Here is a 25,652-nt window from a genome sequence, read left to right as displayed (position 1 = left end):
CCGTTGCTAGCCATCCTGTCCCAGTAGTTTTGCTAATGTACATCAAATATGTTTGGTGATGTTCCCTAGTGTGACTTTTCTTTTCTTTTGCCTTTGTTATACTTCGCTGGACTGGCAACCATGGGTGTAATAACTAAGGAAAATATATTCTGTCATTTCACTAGTTTTGAATAAGATTTGGATATTTTTTTGGGATATTTTTTGAAACCAGATTTATAATTGTGACTTTCCAAGTAAGTGAATATTTTTTTTTCCAGTTAAGAGGAGCCATATACTAGGAACCAGGTGTGTCTATTGGTGCGCACGCGCTGATTACGTGATTTTTGGGCGCGCAGCGTTGCCATTCTTGTTTGTGAGTTTGGTTTTCGGGCGAAAAAAAAGGTTAAAATCAGCGTGTGTATATGTTTATGTTTCTTCTGATTTAGTGAAGTCCTGTGGACTGCGTGGATCGCTTGGGATCAAGCAGAAGAGGGGAGAGAACCTGCCGAAAGTGCCGTATTGGTACCTGCCGGTTAATTAGCCTTAAATTGCAGGGAACAGGCGAGCAGGTCTCGACGCTTCCCTTGCTCCCGGTGATCTCTTGCTCCTGAGGTTTCCCTGATGTTTCCTTGATGTAGATGGCGATGAGAGCGCTTTGAAAAAGCTGCCTCCGACTTCTTAGTTTAGCTAGTCCAGTGCTATTTTTATCGGGATTCCTGCTGTGATAGTGAAAGTAACCTAAGACTTGCTGTTCCTGACTTTGTTTAGTGCAATCATCATGCAAATTAAATACGAAAAACCGGCCCTAATGAAGATTCAATCACCAGATTTATCAGTGGCACCATCTACCTTTTGTAACTTGTGGCTATTTGGACTCTTAAAGAAACCACCAGTGCGCACTGAGATAGCTCGCTACTTAGAGCCACCAGAGTGCTCTCGCTTATCGGACTGCTTGAATAAGCGAACCCACCGTGGCAAACGAGGAGGGAAAAGGAAACGCCAAATGAGAATCCCGGTGCATATCTCCCGCAGGAGAAAGACAAAGGACCGGCCGACGAGGACGAGTAACCTAGTCGTAATCCGTTGCGCTCCTCCTCACGATACTCCACCCCTACTTGTTCCCTGGCTTATAGAGAATGTTAACTGCAGTGCTTCGGAACCTACTCCTCCAAATTTGCGTCCGGAGCGATTCTCAGCAAAATACAAACTTACGAATATGCTAATGTGTAACGCTCGATCTTTGAACAATAAAATGGACGAGCTGGAGGTGTTAATTAAGCAAAATAAAGTACCCATTGCAATTATCAGCGAGTGTTGGGACATTACTGAGGAAACTGCACGGATTAAAGGTTACAGAAACTACCTCAACACTCGACGTGACCAAGGCATTGACCGTCGCGGAGGTGGCGTAGGACTTTATATACGTGACGACCTACCATCAAAACTGTTAAGCAGTTCCAATGATTTGAGCCATGAGATTGTGTGGGTGGAGTGCAGACCGGCGCATCTGTCACGAAGATTCTCCTGTTTATTAGTTGCGTCAGTGTACTATCCAGACAGCGCTGGGAACAGAAAATAACTTATTGAGCACATACAAGTGTTCGTCGACAGAATGCGCCACAAGTACACTTCCCCTGCGTTTGTGATTGCTGGCGATTTCAATCAGACCAGTCGTCAGTGGGTCTCAAGCGTTTTGGATATGAAACAAGTAGTGAACATTCCGACTCACCAAAGTGGCAGTACTCTTGACATGATCTTTACGAACTTGGCAGATCTTTATAACGCTCCCCGATATCTAGGTCCCCTTCAGAATTCTGACCATTTTATAATTTTCTGGGAAGCACAAGCAAGTATCCCACGACCGAAACAAACAAAAACCACAATTCGACCCATCACAATGTCTTCAATAGCTCAATTCGGTCGCTGGATTGGTACTTACGATTTTGAGGACATTTGTGCAGAGGCCGATATTAATGTCAAAGTCAGCAAACTGAACAGCCTTCTGTTGGAAAAGTTCCATGATTTTTTCCAATAAAAGTTATTACAGTTTGTGACACTGACAAACCATGGATCACCTGCGAACTCAAGCAGAAGATAAAAACTCGCTGTAGTCTCCACAAAGCTGGAGATCAAGCGGCTGCAGCCAGTTTGCGTAACATAATTGTGAAGTTAAACCGACTAGCCCAAAGACAGTATGTAAAAGAGAAAATAACGCCATTACTGCACACTGACCCTCACAAATGGCACTTTTCGGTCAAAACCCTTGCAGGGAAATCAACGCCAAAGGACCTGAGACTACTCAAAGATTACGGCACACTGACATCAGCTACTGAAGTGAACAATTTTTTCACCGGCATATGCACCACATACCCATCAATCACAAACTCAGAAATTGAGAGTATCATTGCTGACACCGGGACTGATGAGATATGTGAAGTATCTGAATATGCCGTCTTTAAGGAACTTCAGAAACTGAAAATAAACTGTGTGTCTTACCCTGGTAAACTCACTGTCAAGTTGTTACGCGAGTTCTCCATCTTTCTTGCAAAGCCACTCAGCTCTATTATTAACCAGTGTTTTCGCGAACAAGTGTTCCCCAATGTTTGGAAGAGAGCTTATGTGCGCGTCATTCCAAAAGTGAAAAACCCAAAATATTGCGACCAACTCCGCCCAATTTCGATAGTTCCGAACCTCTCTAAGGTAGCGGAATCATTTATATATCGTGAACTTATGTCACAAGTCCAGGGCTCTCTTGATCCATACCAATACGAGTGCTTGAAAGGTAGTAGTACAACTGTTTATCTTGTGCGTCTGTATCACCTTATTGTTGAATGGCTTGACCAAGGATGCACACTTGTAGATCTCCTCCTAGCCGACTATAGAAAAGCCTTCGACTTGATACGCCATTATACTGCAGTGAACAATCTGAAGGTTATGGGAGCTTGCAGAAATATTCTCTTATTAATAATAGATTTCTTACGCGACCGACTACAGAGTGTATATGGTCTCTACCCGGGTGATACTGATTCGGAATGGTCTGAGCTTAAGTGTGGTGCGCCACAAGGCACTAAACTCGCTGCATTGTTGTTCTTGGCAGTGATCAACTTCGTCCTTGCCGATTTTGACGAACGGTTCAAATTCGTAGATGACCTTTCCACCCTCTTAAAATACCTCATTGTGAAGTCTCAAACCGTTCCCCAGTTCAGTGAATCATTTATCGATAACTTTAGAGACCAGTGTTCTGAAAACAGCCTCCGAATCAACGAAACGAAAACCAAAATTCTTCGATTTAACCCTCTCAAAAGGGATTTTCAGTGCCCCCCTCCACCATACCAAAGCGTATCGTCGGCAGTTATTCCCGGTGTTACGTTCAGCGTTGACTGTTCGTTTAGCCTCCACGTCCAAGAGGTAGTGAAAAAGGCGAACTGTGCCATGCGTACCCTTTTACTGATGCGAAGATTTGGTTTTTCAGTGCCGCAATTGAAAACAGCCTACCTGACATATATTCGCCCAATATTAGAGTATGCGTGCCCTGTATGGGGTCCACAGGTTCAGAACACTGCCTATATGAGCGAAGTACTCGAATCAGTCCAGAAAAGAGCGGTGAAGGCCATACTGTCTGGTCAGTACACCGATTACGAATCAGCACTGTCTCAACTAAATTTGCCGTCACTCCACGACCGCCGTTTTCAACTTATCTGTAAATTTGGCCAGTTTCTTCTGACAAGTGATAAACACAGAAATATATTACCCTCAATGCTCACAAAAAAAGTAACTACAAGATCAAAAGCAACAAAGCTAGCCCAGCCCAAGTGTCGCACTAATCGCTTCAGCAATTCGTTTGTGCCTTTTTATGTTTCTGTCTACAATAAGTGACATGTGTATTAATTTTTTTTGTGTCTTTGTTTACTTTGTAAATAATAGCGCGATTTAGTCGGGATTTAAACCCTGACTACGAAAGCTTTTATGTTAATAAATGATTCTGATTCTGATTTTAATTCCAAGTGAATTTTCGGGCAATAAATTTACTTACTTACTTACTTAAAAAGTTCGATCATCTTTTTTCGTATAATCTATAAGGATATATTTCAAACAAATGTTGAAAAAGGAGTCGCTGATGTCAAGACGTCGAAGTCCTTTACCTAGAGAGGTTAAAAGACGCACATAATGAAACATAGCGCTTTTTTGTTTCAAACAATTTTATTGACTCAGTTTTGTACGATCTGAAGGATAATCCCTGGAAATAAGAATCAATTCATTACTAAATTGGCCATATTCACTTTCAAAACCAAATTAATAAAACCCATACCACAATGCAAGTACATTATATATGCTCAAGGACACAAGCAAGCTTCAAAATCAGAACCGGACATTTTTTCCACAGGATGATTGGTACAATCAAGCCAAAATCATTAATGAATGAATGAATGAATTTTATTAATAATCCATCTCATAACCTACAAGAAAAGACAGAACCCAAATAAAAAGAAATAAGTGTAATAAAAATACTGGATTATAATAATACAATACATAGAAAAACAATTACTACCAACACTACAAATTGAACACACTCGTGGAACCAAAACCCTAATTTTTCTCAGAGGTCAAAATAGCCTCCCAAACTTCATCAGAAGGCTCAACAACACCATATTTTGCAACAATTTGGTTATTTCTAAAAAAAAGATGGCCCATTTAGCGGATACTGTATTTATTTAAAAAACAAAAATACTGTCCTGATATCTTTCTGATGCTGGGCATTCAATATCTTCAAAAAGCGAGACAGACACAACATACGAAAGAAGGCAGTCACATTAAAAAGATGAACCATATGCTTCGGCTTGGATTTCTCTGGTTTGCAAAGACTCCAGCTTACGCGATCGTGTTTTTTAAGCATGGTCAAGAAGCAAATTTAGCGTTTCTCGAAAAATAAAATCAATCGGTAGGACAAGGTGCCTAATTTGATTGTGTTGCACTAATTTCAACTAGCCTTACTATAGAAACCACGCCAGATCAATAAACAAACAAAAAAACAGCTGATTTATTTACATTTAATCGCAGACCAATATCTGGTTAAATTAATTACAGTCAGCAAAAACTATTTTCTAAGAACGACCTTCACCAAGACATATTCAAAAATCAGTTGCAAAACCCAGAAGTGACGCACCAGTGTGTTTGAAAATGTACGACTTCCTGTTCCTCATTGGATACTATTAATGCAAAATGTCAGGGAAGCTATAACACCTTGCTTAATTCCTTTACGTAAAGAAACATCCTCACTTGAGTCACCCTCTTTCAAAAGAACACGAACCTTAAGGTTCTTAAGTTTTAAGGTACCACGATCCTAAAAGTAATTCGGTGAAGAAGAAGAAGAAATAAAAACTGTTATCCTACTTTAGTGTAACACTACTTTAGTGTACCAGCAACACTTTAAGAAATTTAAAAATAAATTTCTTGTGAGTAATTGTCTCGATTTATCAGTAGCTGTACCGAACCAATCGTGCTCAAAATCATCCTCAGGGCCATACTGTGGTGTTTATTTTGTGGACGGCGAAGTTTTCCCCCCAGGAGTGCAGACGGTCTTGTATCATAGCATTATCCTTTCGTGCTTAGATTAAAGCTTATTTCAATAGGCAATGCAAAGAACTCCCCCTAAAAAAAAAAAACTCCGGATCCCACCCTAAATACTAATGAAATTGATCCATTTATGCCCCATCTTGGCTGGTCAAGCTCTCTATCACAAAGCTCACATGAAAGCTCAAATTCTGAGAATAGGACAATGATCAGTGTTGGAGCTATTGTTACCATAGATTATATTGGGTTTCAAGTGTTCCTTTCTCGTAGCTCCAAAAAAAGGAAAAAAACGTCCTCAATCAAAAGTATTTCCCCTCCCCCTGTCCAAGATTCTCCTACCCAAAAACTTAGAAATTTACCTCAAAATTACTCCTAATAACCCCCTTTGAAATAACAAAGATTACTACAATAAGGGTTGCAATTTTCAAAATGTCAAAATTAATGTTTTCTCTTAACATTCACCGTGATGGATCTTTGATAATAGCTGTCCAAGATCAGAAATCAGCAGATATAATACTTAATCTAAAATCTCTTCTGAATACCCCAATTAATTCATCTAAATGGAACCCAAAACAATCCCCAACAATAATAGTAGTTTATAATGTTCCCCTAGAAATACTAATGCAGGATTTAAAAGCAGGGCTCTCAGATAGGACTGGTAATGCAGTCCCTGTTGAATATGTCCTCCAACTGGGCAAACCCAACCCAAATTGACTAAAAACAATTGAATCTTTCTTTTTTACACTGATGGAAAAAATTAATATCCCAGAAAAGTTATTCCCATTTGGGCAAACCGAACCACACAAGGAATCGAAGCAAAAGCCTATCCGGTGTCAGAAGTTTCTAAAACTGGAACACACAACAAATAAATGCAATGAAATTCTCTTAGACTGAAGTAATTGTAAAGGCTCCCATTCAAAAGAGTTGAAAACTTACAACAACAATCAGCCTACATGTGCCAATTTTGAAGGCTCATACGAATCCACCAATAAGTCACAACCCCCTGCAGATAAGACAAGAGCCCTTGCACTCCAAATAGCAACAGAGAAGGCCATTCCATACCCTTTTGCAGCTATGGAAGCAAATACTTCCCAATCACACCAAATAGAACCTATATTGAAATCAAACAAAACTCCCAATGCATCAAGTACCCCTTACAAAACACCATCCTTTAAGCCCTCCAGCTTACATCTCTATCAAAAGGAATCATTAAGGCAGCTAGCCTCCTTGCCTAGTGAGATTAGGTCGGCCTGGTACCCCCTCACAACAAGAAACAAACCAGAAACACTACCCTGAATTGAACCCTTAATTGACAAACTGGATGCACAACCAAACATACCAACCCCAAATATATACTTATTCATTCTAAACTGCAATGTAGTTCAGACCATGAATATACAACAACAACAGAAAAAAAAAATCATTGCTGAATTGGCAAAAATCTACATCCCTAATCATATGCTCATTCAAGCAAAAAAAAAGATCTTGCTCTACTATTAACAAAGCTGAACATAGATATACAGTCATATGAAAATTAAATCAACAACACAACACATCAATACTCCAGTGGAACGTAAGATCACTTACAGAAAATAAGCTAAATGAACTAATATCTTTTATGAATAATAATTCCATTGAAATTGCTTGCCTCCAGGAAACTCATTTAACCCAAAATCAACAAATTAAGTCTCTGGGATTTACTATCCTGAGAAAGGATAGATCATCAGAGAGAAAAGGAGGTGGAGTAGCTTTATTAATTAATAATAATCTACAATTCTGTGGCATCAACTTTCATGATTTTGTAAATGATATTGATGCAATTGGTATCAGTGTTTGGCTGAATAATACAAAAAATTACATAATAAGCTTTTACAACCCTAATGGCCAAACTACAGATGCCATGGATTTCTTCAGTTATATGAATATTCATAATATGTTGAAAAACATAATTATTTGTGGAGACTTTAATGCCCACAGCCTTTTGTTGGGAAATAAACCAGCAAATAAAGCTGGTAAGTTCATTGAGCGTTTAATTTCAAATAATATTGATTTAGCTGTCGCTACCCCTCCAAACCTGAATACATATTTCAACCCCAAAAGTGGCAGTTTCTCTACAATGGACCTACATATTGTGTCATTAAATATTTTGAATAAAATTCATATAAATAAAATTTATAGTCAATGTACTGACCACTTTTCCATAGTTTGCTCTCTAAATAAACCTGCTGAAACTCTATCACATACCTCCAAATATATCAACACTAAAGCAAATTGGCTATGTTCCAAAATAAGCTAAATGATGAAATTACAAGTTTAACCAAACATTCATGCATGTCAAACGCTACAGCAGACACACAAGCTAAAATCTTGGCCTCTTTACTCGCAAATATAGCTCATCATGCTATCCAATTGACAACACAAAGGAAAAGATTTCCTAAACACGTTGGTAAAGAAGTATCAGCCAATGAGTGACAAGTTAAATAGAGAGCAAACAAGGCATGCTAGGAGAACATTACTAAAAAACCATCACTTACTACTTATTTACAAAAATTACAAACAGAATCTAATCTAAAAGGGACTATAATAAATGCTAAGTATAACTACTGGAATAATTTTGTCAATAATCTCTCAGAGAAACACATGAGCCAATTATACATAAAGTTGTAAGCCACATCTGTGGGGAAAAGACTTCCCCCAACCCACTCCTGTATGAGCTTATACATAATAATACCCATTATGACAATGATAATGAAAAAGCTAAGCTATTTGCCACTCTTTTTGTTAATAAGATAACATTACACAATTGCAGCAAAACATCCCCAATTTCTATGAACCCTAGTTACCAACCTCGCCCAGGATCCGAGTATATAACCAGTCCATTTTCAATCCAGGAAATGAATAATGCAATACATCATATTAGGACCAAGACTAGCGGCAGCTATGACAATATACACCCTACATGGATAAAGAATCTGACCGCTTCATACAAACAGGAACTTCTAAATTGTTATAATCATGCTTTGGCTTCATCTACGTTCCCCAATATTTGGAAATGTTCGTCCCTCCTACCAATCCTAAAAAATAATAAACCCAAAAATAACCATGAGTCTTAAAGGCCCATAATGATTGCTCCTGTGATGGGGAAAATAATGGAGAAAATGATCTATTATCGACTCCTCTGGTTTGTTGAAAAAAATAATATGATCCCTCACACTCAAACTGGTTTCAGGAAACACCATTACTCAACAGATGCTTTCATATTATTAACAAATGCAATAAATGAATCATTCTCAAAAAATAATGTCCTAGTCGCAGCTTTCCTAGATTTTGAAGGGGCATATGACAATGTGAACCACCAAATCCTCTTAAATAAACTTCAAACCTTGGACTACCCCCCAAGCTAGTATATTTTATAAAATCGTTCATAGAACTGCGAAGTTCCATTGTTTGTATAGGTTCAGCCTCATCACCTCAAAAGACAATAACCAAAGGCCTTCCTCAGGGAGCAGTCCTGAGCTGCCTCCTCTTTGACATATATTTCTGGGACATGAATCTCCCCCCCACGAATCTACAATATGCTGATCATCTGGTACTATGGTCATCTGGCAACACCTTTGAGATTGCACAGTCAAAGCCGCAAAAGTCAATTTTCGAATTTGAAAATTTTATCAACATTCAGATTTACCCATTGCACGTACAAAGTCAAAAATAATCCAATTTCACCGAAAGCGAAACCATGTTAATACAAGACTAACTCTAAATGGAACATCTATTCCAGAAGATTGTCATATTAACTACCTAGGTCTTATGCTTGACCAGCAACTTAACTTCAATCTCCACAGTTCAAACACAATAAAAAAATGCTATAGAAAAACAAGTATATTAAAAAGACTTCCTTCCACACCCTGGGGCTGTAAGGAGAAAACCTTACTCCAGTTTTATAAACCACATATAAGATCCCATATTGACTATGGGCTCATCGTCTATGGTGCATGTGCAAAGACCAAGATGCAAAAATTGAAACAATACAAAATGATATAATACGTCTCATATTTGGTCTTAGGAAACCCACAAGCACCAAGTTTCTGCTTATGGAGAGTGGATTAACAACAATAAGGGAGAGACGTAGCTTTCTCTTGATAAAACATCTTACAAAAATTGAATCAAATAGCTTACACACTCTACATAATTGGTTAAGAAATCCAGCCATGTATAGAGGCATTGCAGATGAGTATGCCAATATTCAGAAGAAGTTCCCTGTACCCGCAAAGTCTATTGCACCTACTTTCCCCAAATCCCCTCCATGGAATTGGTCAATCCCCATAATAAATACTGATTTCTCAAAGTGGACTAAAGATTTAACCCCCATCGCTTTCGTCCTAGAAAAAATTTGCTGAACTTAATACAATTACTTATAAAAACCATTTCCAAATCTTTGTTGATGGGTCCAAAATGAATGAAAAGGTAGCAAGTGGTGCTTTCCTTCCTCACCTGAAAATTGCAATGGGTGAGAGATTGTATAATAATGTATCTATAATGTCTGCAGAGTTAAATGCTATAATCATGGCATTAGAACACATTAAGGAAAACCAACCTCTGATTGCAATTCAAATAAAAATTATAGTTTTTTCCGACTCTTTATGAAGCCTTGAGTTGATGTCTTCAGCTCCTCAGTATAAGTTAGATATTGACACTTATCATTCCCTTAGCATTATAGATAATCTTGCTTCAAGTGGCATAAGAGCTTATCTTCAGTATATTCCTAGCCACTCTGGTATAAGTGGTAATCATCAGGTTGATGAAATAGCAAAAAATGCTATAAATATCGACCAGCCAAGAGGGAGACTAATCCCCATTAGAGATATATATCGATGGAGACTATCAGATAGTATGTTTAATAAAAATAATCCTATCTTTTCCCCCTTTCCCAATAAGTATTTTTTAAAATTTATCATAGAATTCGTTCTGGAACAAATAGACTAAATTTTCTTGCATTCTCGTACTAGTTTCCCAATTAAAGTGGTTCATTTCCCCTGTTCCATCTCTACATGTATTGTAATATGAATAATGAAACAATTGACCACTGTCTATTTGAATGTAAAATGCTGATGTCTGCACAACATACCTTGCATTTTAAACAGTCAAATCGCTTCAAACAACAAAAAAACTCACTATCAGCCAAGAGCCTAGCCATCTATACCTGCACACAGATCATAAAAATCGACATTTATCACCTTATATTTGAACTCCTTGAGTCAAAAGATCTACTGAAAGATATCTGAGAATATCTAACAAATAAGAGACAACCACGCCAGTAGCTCTGTAGCCCACAGAGTGAAGCAAAAGGAAAAGGGCTAAATAGTATCGACTGAAAAGCCCGCCTGCTGTGAAACAGAAGAAGAAGAGTTTAGTGTTTCAGAAAGACAAGCACTTGAACGAGGCCTTGACCCTACTCACCCATCCAATCACCTAGGACAAACAGTACTACCAAACACAATCAACCAGAAAGAAAGATCGATGGACATGCAACATCGTAGTTAATAAATATAAACCATCGTAAACTCAAAATAAAAATACCTGACATCTAACCAGTTATTCCGAAGTGATCACCATCAATCAAGGCTCTTCAGAGAAATATACACTCGTTGGTCACACCAGGGCTAAAACTAATTATAGCAGTCTCTTCTGACTGAAATAAAAGAAAAAAAGCCTAATCAAAGTGATAAATTAGATCAAAGTGGGCAATTCTCCTTTATGGGTTTCGGCGCATTAAATACCTGACCCAGGCATAGTGGCGCACCTACGATAAATTCTTAATTGTATCCCTGTGATAGGTGAATCTTGTGAAATACATGCATATTAATGAAATCATCAAAAAACACAAACAAAAGGAGATTAGTGTATCCTAGTTAGGTAAAAACTAGTGAATTCTCACAAAACTTTTTAGAACAGTCCTATGTTCAAGAAACCTCAGGTGGGTTAGAAGATGAATTACTTTATTGGTTGTTGGTAACTATTATAATTTAACAGCCCTACAAGATGGCGTGGATACAATTTACCATACGCATAAAAGAACCCAAATCAGAGAAACAAAGAGAAGAAAAAAAAAATTAATATTATTTGATAACTTTTTGCGTATTTACTTAAATGTTCGTAATATTGAAAACTAAATATTTTGAATTGCCAAGTTATTTTATTCACGGAAAAACCTCTCGAGATCAGTTTGTGGCTTAAAATTTAACATCTGTTTCCTTAAATTCGTATAATTACTGCATATTCTTGCATACCTAAATAATTGTGAGTAAAAGACTGAGTATTTGATGTTTGAATGTATATTATTTTCTAGGAAGGGAAATTAATTAGCCTACTTTAAAATCGAAATCCTCAACATTATTATATATTTTAAAACTAATTTATCATTATCAGAAATAATAGTATTTGAATATAAAAGTAATCTTTTTGACCTGTACCATAACAAGGTTCCATAATTAAATAGGATGGGTAAATATTTTTGAAATCTTTATCCTTAAATTACCTTAAATCGCTTAGATGTTCCAAGACTAAATTAAGTGATAAATTTGTATACAGGATCGTGAAATCAAAGGAATCCAATCTTTTAGCTAAAGCTGTTGCCAAAGAGTCACTAACCTGTACTGAATTATTGACACTTCAATATGGATTATAGTTGGGATTTATTTAATTCCGGCACAATTCTAATTTCCTCTAAAATTAGAGATAAATTAGTAGCAACAATTCTAGTTAGACACCTAGCTGCCCCATAACCGAAGAGTAATACGAACAACGACCGAACAACAGAAGAGCGCGCAACTCGATCCCACATCATACCTAAAATCTGTGCATAAATTACGAAATCAAAAGCTCCCCTGACATTATACTGCTATAGAATCAAAGGCTTTCGTGAACGATGGAGCTCAAGAACTATATTTACAAAACAAATATGATTTTGACTCAGCATTTGAGCAACAGAGATGCTTTTCATGCCAAAATCTTGAAAAAAATTAGCTTAATCGCTCGACCTCGTTCGTGCAAAAATATCCCTTTTTTCACGGAAAAGAATGAAATTTGATCTCAAATTTTGAATCTAAAATATTTTCTGGATTGAGCGGTTATTTCCTATTAATTCGAGTCCAGAGAGACCAAAAATGACGTCAGAATTAGAAAATTCCATCATTTAATACCCCATTTCCACCCTAATCGAGGTCAGAGATGCTGATAAATCAAAAACTTGATTTGTGCAGTTTTTAGTTGGTTGAAAGGTCGTTTCCTTCATCATAAGTCTCAGGAGACTGAAAATGACATCACAAATTTAAATATCCCATCATCTAGTACCCCATTTCCATGGGATGCGACGAGAACATCGGAAGACTGTCATTTTTAACTTCGTTCCTGGGTTTGACAAATTCGGTTATTACTGTAAAATAAAAGAATGAAAAGCAAAAACTAAAGCAAAAAAAAAAGAAAAGAAAAACAGGAACACTTCAATCACAATTTCTTTTTCGATTATTATGACTCTGAAACAGTCAAAGCTTCATTTTGACTAAAGCGCTATTGAATAAAGCACAAAACTTGGGTTAGTCACATTGATCATTGAGATCATAATGGTCAAAGAAACGTTGAAGCAGCTTGTTCTATGGCACTAGCTACAAACTATAGTGTTGCTCTAAAAAGTTACACCTTTTGCAAGTGCGTCACAGACTATCACAGTCACCTTTACAGCTGCAATGAATCAGTTTGAAAAGCCTTTTAGTAGCAGGGGGTATATCAGTCATAATGAATATACAACCGTTTAACGAAAGTTTCTAGGCCCCAGTCTTCAGTTATTAGAGCTGTCGCTTGAAAAAAAACAAAAACGCAGGTACTGGTATTTTGCAGCTGCAGGCATGGGCGGTCAGCATTCGGGGAGGACAAAACCAGTCACATTGTCTACTTTTAATATGAGCATACTGGATCAGATTTCAGGTAAGGATTCGTCGAATCTAGCTCTGTATAAGGGTAGAGAAGCCTTGTCACCTGCCGCAATCAGTTCTTACCTGTTTACTGGAGAGCAGTAAAAGATCTGACAAGCTTCAAAAAACCTGGCATCAGCTGTGGTGTTAAGCACTGAAGCTTTGCAAACGCCGTGAAATCGCGAAGTAGTGTCACATCCTGAAAAGACATGGTCAACCAACTGTGACTTTGTAACCCCTGATGGTAGCTTCCTCTTCAAGTAATAGATGTGCAGAGTAGGTAGAACTCCATCCTAAAAATCCAGTCTAGAAATAAAGGAGTGCTTGCTTGGGTTTTGTATACTGCATCAGCAAGACAAACAATTTTGTATTATTTCTAATCAAGCAGATCTCCACTTTAAAAATTGAACCGAGTGCGGTTTTTGCTATTAAAACGTCTGCATCATCTTTGGCTTATTGTACTTGTCACTTGGCTTCCACAAGTTTACCAGCTATCATCTTTATGATATTCAACTTATTGTCTGAGTTGGAGAGAAAGTCTTCTTTCTTCCAAGTAAACTTCGCGGTAGAAGTGAAAATGATGGTAGGGCACTCTTTTCCTTTTTCGATTCTGATGGGCATGATCTTTGATGGTTGACCGACTTGCGAAACCGTTAAAAATAGCGTCAGCAAATGCGAGATGAAATGCGTCTAAGCATTTTCAGAATCGACTCTTACCAGCAAGCATATTAATCTTAGTTTATAACCTGCTTTTCAGATGACACTAGATGGCACAATCTATATTTGTGCGGGGTTTGAAGTTAAGGTAGCGGCCACTGCGCGCTGAATATAAATTCGGGAAGAGGGGGTGGTTGTGAACGGGGGACTATCGACAAAATCGGGTTTAGAATAAAAGAGAGGCATCGTCAGTTTAAGTTCGATTTTGCGAAGATAAAATTTCAGTGAAATGCTGTTCAGATTAAATCACCACAAATAGTGTTTTTACCTTTTTTGACCTCGCTTAGGGCAAACATGAGGTACTCGATAAGGGGATTTTTCGATTCCGATGTCATTTTCAATCTCCCCGGACTTGGATAAATAGGAACAACCTTTCAATCCAAAAATTATTGCAAAAATTGAAATTCAAGACCCCCCCCCCCTTTTTTTCTGAAAAAAGGGGGTATTTCTACACAGGCGATTTTGAACAATTTTATAGGTTATTAAGCGAATTTACTGAAAATTTTGTGCCAAAACCATTTCTGTTGCTCAAATGCCGAGGTTTGGACTTTTTTTTTCATAGTTTTACTGGAATATATATGAAGAAGGCTGTTCTACAGGTTCCCCTTTTTTTAATATCAGAAAGACCAAAGCCACATTAAAACAACTCAGGAATGTAACTTGTAAACAAAAACATGTGGAACAAAGGGACAATTGGGCGGAAGAACATCTCCTCCCAAAGAGAGATGTAACTCACAAATGCTATGGCAAACTTTTGGAATATACTTTTTTTTATTTTTTAACAGCTTGACAAATAAGAGACGGTGAAGCTGAAAAATAATCAAACTAATCAAAGAACATAGAATCTAACTATTATTCATAATTCGACAATAAATTACATCAGGCGCTTTGAACTCTGAAGTGAAATAAGCATTCTACTATAAATTAGAGACGGGCTTAGGTTCTTTGGCTATGTACATTGGCGTCAAGCACTTTATTAAACTTGTGTTTAGTAAGAATTCTAATTTGGCTTACTATTCCACATCCTGACTTCTCATGTTTGTGCCAAATTTCTAGCCACAACTTCACCGACGCCTGTGCAGCCACCATGTCTGGATTGCTAGACTACCCTTTAATCTGCGACCTATTGCACGTACGCCTCGTACGAACCACAAAGCTGTACACCACTTTCAAGGCGTGCAATATTTTCATAAGATATATATGAATTGAAGTTGTATTTCGTTATTAAAAATAGTAAGAATTTACGCTTCTCTGCAACATATAAAAGCGAACTTTGATTTTACTCAATGTTTTACTCAATGAAAAAAGAATAATGAAAAAAGGAGTTTTTAAAAGAAAAGTAAAGAGTGATATTAAATTCAAGATTAGCAGAAATAACTCCGATAATAATTCACACTCAATAAATTAAAAGATCAGTTCAAATATGAAAATAACAAATACTGATATAGATGAATAAATAAATCTTAAAACAAGTAAAATTAAATTGAATACTCATGTCAAACTTAAACAAATAAAAACTACTACAAACAAGAGTTTCGCTACTGTCCCACTGTCCCTTTTCCCTCCCTTAACTGTAATAGTTCGAAAAACCTACTGCATCATTTCCGTTTCATTGAAAATTATATGTATTTATAACAGTGTGCTTCTATTTTTCAAAACATCGACGAAAACTAAAAAAAACTCAACAGTTCGGGGTAATAAACTGTCAGTATGGAGCAACTCGGCCCAATGGTAACCAAAATACGAAAAACAAAGAATTTTATAACCATGTTTAACTTTTGTAAAACCCTGGGCTGGTAAAATTTTCACTAATCCTGCAGCATCAAAAGGAAAATATATTTGCCCCTTGGATCCATCTTAGGTTTATTTATATCTGAAAACCAAGATTTTCCACAATTTTTCTTTAGTAGTTTTACAATTATTAGGTTTTCCCTTTGCGTAAATTATCTCCTTTCTTGCCACATTGGATTGTAAAAGGATACAAGAAAAAGCTTTTCGTGTTTACAAGAAAGCCCAATCAAACATTTGTTACACTCACTTTATCTGCATCTGATCATCTAGCAATACAACAATCAATAAAGTGACACAACCTTTTGTTCAATTAATTAAAAAAAAACTTTCCGAAAAATAAGTTTTTCAAATAAAAGTAAAGGCCATTTTAAACTTAAGCTCAGTTGATACAAATACCCGTTAAAATTCAAACTCAAAACGACCAGAAATTACTATTAAAGAATAAATGAAACCCAAAACGAACAGAAATTAAATAAGCAATCATAGCAAAAACATACAACAAGTGATAATATAAATGAATAAATAGATCTTAAAGCGAGTAATGCTTAGATTGAATATGAAAATCAAACTTAAAACGAACAGAAATTAAATATACAATCAATGCGAACAAACATACAATATATATTAATGTAAATGAATAAATAAATCTTAAAACGAGTGAAACTTAAAAAGAATATGCAAATCAAGTTTGAATCAAATAAAAATAACTACAAACAAGAGTTTGGGTATCGCCTCACTGCAGAAGCCTAAAACCTACTGCGTCATTGGCGCTTTACAGAAAACAATTCTTTGAAATGTTTTCACTTTTGTAACTTTAAGAAATCAAAAATTTAAGATTTTAGGGAATAAATATCAGCATATGTATATTAAATTGACAATGCACATTTTTTTTCAGTTAACTCATTTGAATTTTTTTTCAGTGAAGTAAAAATTATTTTCTGGCTTTTAGAAAGCATAGAGGTTTTGAACCCTACTCATATCAATTTATGCTCGATTTGAGCTTGACTCTAATATTTATTTTAATTTTTGTTTGTTTTGGGTTTCATTTATTTATTGATACTGATTTGTGGTAGTTGTATGCTTGGTAGATTATATGATAGTCCGGACGCCAGGTGTTGAAAATGTGAATCATACCACGACGGAATGGGGCTGCTATGAGAATTAGCTTACTCTCCACCCCCTAAATTGACCATGTAGATTCAAAAATACCAATGGCACTTGCTTGCGAGTGGTGGAACACTCTAAAACTTAAGATTTTATTATATTTTTGTGTTTCATGCAAGAAAATACATGTTCCATAAAGTTTGAGGTGCAGTTTTTTGCTGAAATAGAAATGTCTAGAAGCCATAGAATGTTTTCACAACAAACTAACACGATTAGCTGGAAAAAATGACAGAGTTAAAGAAAATGGCAAAACTATATGAGTCTTGAACAGTCTTGGAAAGTATAAACAAAATCAAATTGAATATTAGATATATGATGATATTAATTGTTGAAAGATCCATCAGTTCAAGATTTTTTTTAATTGTAATTTTTATTTTCATTTTCAATTCTGTAAGAACTGGAAAATAATAAATTTGTAATATACGAGTAATTCGTTTTCAGTGAAGCACCAATGACGCAGACGGCTTTAGGTTTTTACAGTTAAAGAAGGGGGAGTATCCAAATTTTGTTGTAGTGAAACTATATTTGTCTTGACCAATCTTGAAAAGAACTAACAAATTAAACTGAATATTTGATGCATAATGATATTAATTGCTAAAAGCTCATAATTCGTTTTCAGTAAAGCGCTAATGACGCATTAGGTTTTAGGCCTGCAGTGAGGCGATACCCAAACTCTTGTTTGTAGTTACTTTTATTCGATTCAAACTTGACTTGCATATTCTTTTTAAGTTTCACTCGTTTTAAGATCTATTTATTCATTTACATTAATATACATTGTATGTTTGTTCGCATTGATTGTTTATTTAATTTCTGTTCGTTTTAAGTTTCATTTATACTTTTATAGCAAAACATTAGTTTTCGTTTTAAGCTTGATTTTCATATTCAATCTAAGCACTACTCGCTTTAAGATCTATTTGTTCATTTATATTATTACTTGTTGTATGTTTTTTGCTATGATTGTTTTTTTAATTTTTGTTCGTTTTGGGTTTCATTTATTCTTTAATAGAAATTTCTAGTCGTTTTGAGTTTGAATTTTAACAGTTATTCGTATATACTGAGTATAAGTTTAAAAAGGCCTTTACTTTTCTTTTAAAAGAATATATTTCGGAAAGTTTTTTTTTAATTAATTTTTGTTCGTTTTGGATTGCAAAAAGTTTCAGGTTTTATGGCATGGAAGGGGGGGGGGGTCCTTACTGTCCGATTATTCTTGACTTAAAAAAACAGATCTAGAACTTTCAATTTAAATCGAATGAGGCTTTTTTCAAAGTCTATACGATTACCTCTTTGATAAAAACCTTATATATAAGGTTTATATAAAACCTTATATAAAACCTTATATATAAAAACCTTATATGATAAAAACCTTATATATGAACAATAGATAGCTTGCATAACTTGTGGAAACCAACTGACACTAATACATAGATTGAAAAATAGCTTCAACCAGGGGGTTTAAACCATTTCACTTGCAGACACAAAAGCATCATCACTGTTTAGAATTGAACTAAATAAGAATTGGTGTTCCAAAGTACTTGTACACTTACCATAGAGTATATAATTCAACATTAAAGTTTGATAATTATAATAGATTTCCTATTTGTTCTTCCCATACAAAACCCATTCCCATAAGTTATAAGCCCCCCTTAATAAGTTATGCCCCCGGGCATAACTTAAAACGCCTACCCCCGGGCCCTGGTGGGCTGTGTCGACACGGGAGTTTTTTTGTTATCAGAACTTTGAACTATTTTAACAAAATGTCTTTCTCAAAATTTTTATCTGATGCATGTAGGGCTTCGAGGAGGGGGGGCTAGTGGGCATCCAATCTCTTTGGTATCTTAAATAGTCAACAAGAACTTTCAATTTTCAATTAAGTAAGACAGCTCTAAAGTGTGGACAAACATCTCTTCCCTCAAATATAATAAAAAGGATCTGGGGAAGCCTCTATGTACCGCTCGCGTACCTAGGAATGTGGGGGAGTTGTCTCTCTTAAAGGATACCTTCTCAAACATTAAGACTATTTTTGATAAAATGGATGTCTCCAAAATTTTGATGGGATGTGTTTGGGGAAATGATGGGCGTCGGGGGGAGGGGGCTAGTTGCACTCCAATCACTTTCGACTATTAAAAAGGGCACTAGCCCTTTGAATTTCCAATTAATTGAGCATCTATTGAAGTTTCTACGACAACACCGTCTATAAAAAACTTATTTCCCCAAGGCATAACTTCAAACCCGTGCCCTGGGGGTTGTTGAGGAGTTTCCACCTCAAAAATTCATTTTCTGTCTGGAAATCAACTACGCTGAACAAAATTTTGATTGGATGTGTTTGGGGAAATGATCGGCGTGGGGGGGGGGGTGGGGGCCTAGTTACACTCCAGTCAATTTCGACTATTAAAAAGGGCACTAGCTCTTTAATTTCCAGTCGATTGAGCCTTTTTCGAATTTTCTACAATAGCGCTTTCTATAAAAACCTTAGAGGCACCAGGGACATAACATAAAACGCTTGCCCTAAGGGTTGTGGGGGAGTTTCCTTCTCAAAATATATTTTCTAGCTGGAAATCAACTACGCTAAATAAAATGGCTATCACAAAATTTTGACTGAATGTGTTTGGGGGAATGATGGGCGTGGGGGGGGGGGGGCCTAGTTGTACTCCAATCACTTTTAACGATTAAAAAGGGCACTTGCCCTTCAATTTCCAATCAAATGAGCCTGTTTTGAAGTTTCTACGACAACGCCTTCTATAAAAACCTTATATGTCCCCAGGGCATAACTTGAAACCCTTGCCCTGAGGGTTGTGGGCGAGTGTTCTCCTCAAAAACATATTTTCTATCTGGAAATCAACTACGCTGAACAAAATGGCTATATCAAAATTTTGATTGGAATGTTTTTGGGGGAATGATGGGCGTGGGGGGGGCTAGTTGCCCTCCAATTATTTTCAACTTTTAAAAAGGGCACTATCCCTTTAATTTCCAATCGAATGAGCCTGTTTTAAAGTTTCTACGACAACTTCTTCTATAAAAATCTTATTTGCCCCCAGGGTATAACTTAAAATTAGTGCTTTGAGGATTATGGGGGAGTATCCTCCTAAAAAATAAATTTTCTATCTGAAAATCAACTACGCTGGACGATATGTCTATCTGAAAATTTTGATTGGTTGTGTGTGGGGAAATGATGGGCGTGGGGGGGGGGGGGCTAGTTACACTCCAATCACTTTCGACTATTAAAAAGGGCACTAGCTCTTTAATTTCCAATCGAATGAACCTGCTTTATAGTTTCTACGACAACGCCTTCTATAAAAACCTTATATGTTCCAGGGCATAACTTAAAACCCTTGCCCTGAGGGTTGTGGGGGAGTATCCTCTTCAAAATATATTTTCTATCTGGAAATCAACTACGCTGAACAAAATGGCTATCTCAAAATTTTTACTATATGTGTTTGGGGAAATGATGGGAGTGGGGGGGGGGGGGGGAGTTGCCCTCCAATCATTTTCGACTATTAAAAAGGGCACTAGCCCTTGAATTTCAACTCTAATGAGCATGTTTTTAAGTTCCTCCGGCAATACCTCCTATTAAAACCTTCTAAGCCCCCAGCGCTCATCTTAAAACCCTTTCCCTGTAGGTGGTGGGGGATGGTCGACCTTGAGATTTTTGGTTCTCGGTTGATATCAACTATGCTGAACAAAATGGCGATGTGAACATTTTTATTGGATATGTTTGGGGAACTGGTGGGCGTGGGGGCTAGTTACAGCCCAATCACTTTTTACAATTAAAAAGGGCACTAGCTCTTTAATTTCCAATCGAATGAGCCTGTTTTGAAGTTTATACGACAACAGCTTCTATAAAACCTGATATGGGCCCAGGGCATAACTTAAACCCCTTGCTCTGAGGGTTGTGGGGGAGTGTCCTCCTCAAAAATATATTTTCTTTCTGAAAATCAACTACGCTGAGTAAAATGGTTATCTCAAAATTTTGAATGGATGGGTTTGGGGGAAAGAGGGGCTTAGGGGGGGGGGCTAGTTGCCCTCCAATCATTTTCGACTATTAAAAAAGGCCTTAGAACTCTCGATTTCCAATCGAATGAGCCTGTTTTGAAGTTTCTACGACAGCGTCTTCTATGAAAACCTTAGATGGCCGCAGGGTATAACATATGACTTTTGCCCTGAGGGCCTTGGCGGGGAGTCCACCTAAAGAACATATTGTCAATTTGGAAAGCTACAACGCTTAACAAATTGGCGTTATTAATATTTTCATTGTATGGGTTTGGGGAAATAATGGGCGTGGGGGGGGGATAGTTGCCCTCCAATCACTTTCAACTATTAAAAAAGGCACTAGATCTTTCAATTTCGAATCAAATGAGTCTTTTTTGAAGTTTCTACGACAACACCTTCTATAAAAACCTTATATGGCCCCAGGGATAACTTGAAACCCTTGCCCCGAGGGTTGTGGGGGAGTGCCCTCCTCAAAAATATATTTTCTATCTGGAAATCAACTACGCTGAACAAAATGGCTATCTCAAAATTTTGATTGGATGTGTTTGGGGAAATGATGGGCCTGGGGGGGGAGGGGCTAGTTACACTCCAATCATTTTCGATTATTAAAAAGGGCACCAGCTCTTTTAATTTCTAACCGATTGAGCCTTTTTTGAATTTTCTACGATAACGCATTCTATAAAAGCCTGGTTTGCCCGCAGGGTGTAGTTTAAAATCCTTTCTCTTAGGGTTGTGGGGGAGTGTCCCCCTCAAAAATATATTTTCTCTCTGGAAATCAACTATGCTGAACAAACTGGCTATCTCAAAATTTCGATTGGATGTTTGTGGGGGAATTGTGGGCGTGGGGGGGGGGGCTAGTCGCCCTCCAATCATTTTCGACTATTAAAAAGGACACAAGAACTCTCGATTTCCAATCGAATGATCCCCCTTTGAAGTTTCTACGACAACCCCTTCCATATGAAGTGCCTCTGGGGAAAAAAAACAATAATAAACAATAAATAATAAAACATTGGAGCCGTATGGCCTTTACTATAGACAACGCTACAGCGTTGCCTCTGATAGGGCTATTGAACAAATACAGACTAGCAGAAATATGTACAAACTAAGTGATAATCAGAACTCAAAACTATGTTCTTATCAGAACTAAATACAGACCATCTAGGTTGTGCCTACCTTTCTTCTTTGCTGAAGATCAGATATTGTTGCAGTATTCATACATAGTTATTATCCAATCTGTTCTGCATCCTCTACTGATAGACTTCAAGAAGAAATATAAAAAAAAAAAAAATATATGTGGTCCATTGTTTGTTTTCATCAGCCCCATCTTTTCTTGGAAACAAAATAGGGGACAAAAAGTTTTTGTACCTCATGGTCATCATTTGGGGATACAGGTCCAGTTGGGTATTTGGAGCTCTATGAGCATTGAGTCTAGTATTAGGAAGGGTTGGCGATTTTCTTTAAAGGGAGGGACAAAACGTCGATGATAGTCAGAACTAAGGCACTTGTGACCAAAGTTCATGGTAAGGATGTGACATAGTGATTCCAATGTAATAAGTTCAAGTCTAGCCAAACCTTCATCGTATGAAGTATAGGCCGTCCCCAGAATAATTTTTATTGCTCTTTTTTGAATACTTTCAATTTTAGAACATTGGTGTTTGGTCAACCCAGGGTGCCAGACAGGACAAGCATATTCCAGACAGGGTCTTATATAAGAACAATAAATTATTTTAAGGTTTTGGATTGAAATGTGAGAGTTCCGTTTGAGGTTATTGTTCAACTGCACACCAGGCAGTTTAACGGGATTTAAATTTGATATACAAAGGTAATTATTGATAGGGGTTATATTTTAAAAAAAAGAGAATAGCATGAAACTGATTCTGGGTATGCTTAATTTGAGTTTATCATTGTCAAGATCATTCTTTAAATTGTTGACTTACAAATAAAGAGATCATACCACTCAATACCTTTTTTATGCTCTTTCCAAATATAATAATTACTTTTGCTGCAAATGAATGTTACCCCAACCCCTATATATACTAATTCAGGGTATATATATAGCACATTAGGCTGGGGGTAAAGTGTGTTTCTGATGCAAATGAGGGGTAAGTTTAGACTTTACTCCCACCCCTAATGTGCAAATATATACTATATATATATATATATATATATATATATATATATATATATATATATATATATATATATATATATATATATATATATATATATATATATATATATATATATATATATATATATATATATATATATATATATATATATATATATATATATATATATATATATATATATATATATATATATATATATATATATATATATATATATATATATATAAGGGTGGGGGTATAATTCATTTGCAGCAAAAGTGATTATTATATTTGGAAAGAACATAAAAAAGGCATTGATTGGTATGTTCACTTTATTTGTAAGTCAATAATATGAACAGTGAAATATTTACCAATTCTACTTCAAACAAGGAGTATTATGGGTATCAGTTGAGCATTCCCCCTCTCCAGAAGGAAACACTATAAAACTGTGGAAACTACTCTAAAACATTTTTAGGGTTTATGTGTTTATGAATGATATAGCCAAAGTAAGCATTGGTAAAGTTTTAGGATAACAGCTGTGCAGAAGGAGACATGCTATAACAAAAAGAGACATTTTAGATTGCTATTTTTATGTCCATTTTTATGGTTTTGTTTGAGTGTTTGACAATCTAGCCTGCACCCCTCCTCCCACAGTCGTGTCATATAACCCTGATCTATACAAACAGCTAACATCATAATTGATGAAAAACTGATTCAAAACAGACAAAAATAAGAAATAAACAAGGAAATATGATGTATTGATACTTGCTGCATATTATAAAGCAAGCACTTAGTCACTTCTTGGTTAGTTTTGTGTATAGCCAGAGCCAATACAGGGAGGGTGGGTCCAGCGGTGGATCCAGGGGGCGCGCGCCCCCTCCCCTGGTGTAGTGGCGGATTTGCGGTTGGGACTGCTTGGTCTGGTTTGGGACAAGCTATTTTTTTTTAATTGGATTTTAATAATTTTTAATTATTAAGACTGTTTCTTTTTACAAACAAGTTTGAAACAAGGTTTTCGTGACTTTTTGCAGTCTCTGTTAGCTTTTACTAATGATGCCTGCTGCAAAAGTATTTAATCAAGGGAATCTGTCCATATTACCACGAAAGCCAACTGGGAGGCGAAAATCTTCATTTTGGAATAATAAGGTGGGGAAATTTAAAATCCTAACTTAGTTTTTTTACTGTCAAAAATTTGTTTTCGAGTCTTGCTATGGCACTGAAGCAAAATAATTGATATCATTACTTTTTTTGGCTGTCTGTTTTGGTTTTTTGTGTTTGCTTTTTATGCAAAACGGGGTGGTTTTACAACATTGGTGTTTTTTAGGGGATTTGTATTATAGAAAGTAAATGTATGAGAAGTGTAAAAATTATTAATTTAAGTTTTGGATTTTGGTGAGCAAATGGTGCCTATTTTCATCTAATTAAAGCTCTGCATCATATGACATGTCACCTCCTCTGTTCATCCTAAAACATTAAAATAAAGGCCAATGTCTTTAGAACTTTAATAAAGGTTCCTATAAGTATAGACTTAAAACTAAGTATATGAGTAACAAAACTCCTTCAAAGGTTAGAATAATCACTTAAGAAGAACAGATTTTCGAAAAATTGTTTATAAAAGAAGGCAAATAATTATGTGTTGTTTTTTTTTTTTTTTTTTTTATCTAGTTGGTATATATGGGTCTCTGAGTTCTTAGTTTGAATCAGTGGTATGGCTTTGATTTTTTTTCAAATATTTATTAATAAAATGTTGATAAAAAGTGGAAATTCACACAACTTGAGTTAACCACCAAAACAGAATGCAACTACAATGTTACTTCAGAATTTCTCACCTTCTCAATACCAACCAGTCAGAAAATATGTTTTTGTATAGGAGTTGCATACATTTGTCTATAAAATTTTATAAACTCCTATATATACCGCTGAGAATTTTTATACTCGTTTTGATACATGCCATTCAATCATATTTCCACGATTAGTTGTTTATAAATTAAAATTTTTACAGGACAATCCTCTTACTTAATGCTAAGTCTGAATCAAATTTTTTCATTTTTGTGCTCAACAGATATATCAAGATTTAAACGTTTGAATTGAATATCTGAAAATCTCCAGATTAAAAAAAAAAATTAATTAAAAATCTATGACAGCTTGAAACCCTGAGAGTTTTAATCACTAATCTATACCTATCAAATACAAAAATAACAAACACATTATTAGGCGTATTTGCTTTTTAAGGAGTAATTTGAATCATATACTTAGTTTGAAGCACATAAATACAGGGTTTGTCCAGAAAGTAATAGGACTGAGTCAATTTAATAACATTTATTGAGCCTATCTTTACAATTCTTTAAAAACTTTCAAAATAGGC

At 36.1% G+C, this 25,652-nt stretch overlaps 1 protein-coding gene across 4 annotated transcripts in view; it reads right to left on the bottom strand.

Moving 5' to 3' along the window:
- LOC148946071 (E3 SUMO-protein ligase PIAS2-like) overlaps positions 1-25,652 on the bottom strand; it is a 122,656-nt gene that overhangs the window by 86,315 nt on the left and 10,689 nt on the right. The window contains exon 1 of one of the 4 annotated variants that reach the window (XM_089098058.1): positions 22,350-22,434. The exons of 2 other annotated variants lie outside the window; for them this stretch is intronic. The gene's annotated coding sequence lies outside the window, so the exon portion shown is untranslated. Of the gene's footprint in view, positions 1-8,397; positions 8,602-22,349; positions 22,435-25,652 lie in introns of those variants that run through there. One more of the 4 variants, XM_089098057.1, reaches the window with a different exon arrangement.

This window comes from Artemia sp. Qi Xiang Cuo, chromosome 12 (assembly GCF_049724085.1).
Source record: "Artemia sp. Qi Xiang Cuo chromosome 12, ASM4972408v1, whole genome shotgun sequence".
NCBI classification, from domain to species: Eukaryota; Metazoa; Arthropoda; class Branchiopoda; order Anostraca; family Artemiidae; genus Artemia; species Artemia sp. Qi Xiang Cuo.
Note: the sequence above shows the minus strand (reverse complement) of the source record. Positions and strands in the feature narration are given on the sequence as shown.